This window comes from Sinocyclocheilus grahami, unplaced genomic scaffold (assembly GCF_001515645.1).
Source record: "Sinocyclocheilus grahami isolate Dianchi unplaced genomic scaffold, SAMN03320097.WGS_v1.1 scaffold968.1, whole genome shotgun sequence".
NCBI classification, from domain to species: domain Eukaryota; kingdom Metazoa; phylum Chordata; class Actinopteri; order Cypriniformes; family Cyprinidae; genus Sinocyclocheilus; species Sinocyclocheilus grahami.
This window is the reverse complement of record NW_015506147.1, coordinates 318,642-321,426: the sequence shown is the minus strand read 5'-3', so window position 1 is coordinate 321,426 and position 2,785 is coordinate 318,642.

Sequence of the window (2,785 nt, the reverse complement as noted above, 5' to 3'; positions counted from 1 at the left end):
GCCATCTTGTGAGTGTGCTCCGCTGTCGCCGCCATCTTGTGAGCGTGCTCTAGTGTGGCCGCCATTTTGCGATCAGGCTCCGCTGCCACCGCCCTTTTGTGAGCGTGCTCTGGTACAGCCGCCATTTCAGTCAGACATTGTGTCGTGTTCTTCCTCCGCGACACCCACAGTAAACAAAGATCCGACAGTCAACAAAGCATAATCCATGAACTGAGCGAGTGATGAACGTGGACCCTCGCGTCTAAGCTTAGCCCTCAGAGGTTGATTTATGCCATCACAGAAAAACTCTATCAGTAAACAGTCTGGTAACTCAGAATAGTGAGCGATGGCTAAAAACTCTTGAATATGGTTCTCCAATGATCGTGAACCCTGTTTAAGGGCTAACAAAATCCTTGCTGTATCCATACCTGGCCAATGTTCTTCAGAAAAGCTGCTGTATGGCTGAGTATTCTGTAACGGGGCTGACAAGACGTGAGACGTGTGGATCCATCTGCAAGCTTTATTAAAGAGACGTGGTAAACAGGCAGAGTCAAACAATGGCAAACAGGTATATGGCGGGCAAAACACAAGAATAGTCCCAGGGCTAGCGTAGGTCACCGATCGGCAGACAGAATCACAGGGGCGAGACGAGAGGGAAAAATCCAGGAAAACAGGCAAGGCAAAACAAGGAAAACACAGAGACTCGGAATGGGGTACGGGCTAAACAATACTCAGCAGAGAATGGTAGTTTGAGTGGGTGTTATATAGTGAGTGAGGTGATAAGAAACAGCTGTGTGCAATGAGTGCAATCAGTGCAGTGTGCAAACCGTGCAATGAATGATGGGATATGTAGTCTGGGGTGCTATGCAACAGTTTGTGTTGTGCGAGAGTCAGTGTAATGGAAAGGGTGACCTCTGGTGGTGAATGAACGGAAGTCCATGGACAGAATTCGTGACATCACCAGCATGACAGTGAATCATTTTGCAAAGCAACTGGTCCAATCGATTCAAAGCTTTGGAAAGGTTTGTTTCTCCAGGTGTCTCATTTATAAATGTTGCGTAGGCACAAAATGGGCAAAGAAATATGCGTACGCAATTTTCAGCGCACATATGGGGATTTATAAAAAATAAACTTGCCGTAAATATGTACGCATGTACGGACTTAGACCATGCGTATGCACTCTTTTTCGAGGAGTGAGAAAAGTACAGAAGTAAACGATTTTAAATTCTGTTTTCATTTCGATATACACGTTTACATTAAATATTCCACACTCATTAATGGAGATAAGCACTGCATAAAGTCATTACATAGAAGTTAAACAAAAATGATATGAATTGAGACATATTTAGTGGATGTGCTTGATCACTTTTCCTGTGACATGCTGTTTTAATGACAGCGAGGAGTGCTATAGGTGCACAATAATTCATCTTTAAACTAAACTGCACATCTCATGTTATGAGAAAATATATTTTGTGTTTTTGCACCAAAAAAGAAAAAATTCTGCCTGAATTTGATAATCTGGGACAGGTCACTTTGTAATCTGGGACATACTGTATGTATTAGACCTAAAAAGGCCTATATTCACCATACTTTATGCATGCCAAACACAATATCATCAATTTTTTAAAAGCATTATGAAAGTACAGAAGTACAGAAATCTCAATAAGAAAATGTATATTCCAATATCAGGAATAATAATTTCTGTCTCTACACAGGATTAATGATCTACTGTGTTAATTAATTTAAATTAATTTAAAAATCTATTAAAATTTGTTCAACATTTGTTTAACATTGTGTTAACATTTTTTAAAAAATCTACTAAAATTTAAGCAACAGCAAGTGTAACCGCCCCGCCTCCAAACCCCCCGTCACTTTCATGGTCTGCGTAGTGTTATAAATGATGAGACGGATCACGGGAACTGCTGCTGATGGAGGGTTTATTAACATGGAGCATGCAGATGCTGGATGGAGTAGAGAGAGAGTACAACAATGAGAAATGTTTTCGTTCTGTGATTTTCTTCTCACCTCTCCTCAGCGTGCTCAATGCAGTCTCAGTGAACATAATAATGATATCAAAAATATCATATCAAAAATATGGTGCAAGATAAATGGTTACAAGCATTTATCCAAATATATGATATAATCTTCCGCAGCATATTTTAAATCAACCAAGCATTAGAATAGATGAATTGAACAAAGTGATACAACATGAATAGAAAATAGAATTAACAATAAACTATACCTGGATGGAGTAGAGAGAGAGTACAACAATGAGAACTGTTTTCGTTCTGTGATTTTCTTTCCACCTGGACAGATTAAACACCAATTAATCAATTAGCAAAAATCACGTGTTCTGCTGATGCACATACATATATTCAAACCGCTGTACTCAGTAATAACCAGTGGCGGCTCGTGGGTTTTAAAATAGAGGAGGCACACTAATTGTATTGGTCTGGGATCCCTGCCGATTATTATTATTATTATTATTTGCTTAACCACTTTAAAATGGCTTTTTGGTTGCTTTTAGTCAGAAAACGTAAAGAAAACGACATACATACATACAGAAATATAATATAATTTCACTTACCTGGCCTATCATTTGAAGCAAACATCCATCCCTTCTTAAAAGTCTGTGTTAAAAGAGAGCTGCCTGTTGCGCCATTTAATTAAGCCGACTGCTGTAACGTTAGCTGTTTTCCCTAAATGTGTACATATACTGTTTGAATGACAGCTTGGTAAATCTGTTGGCGATCAAATATTCAATATCGCTACTCATCATAAGTACTTGGTACATTATCAGCGCAGC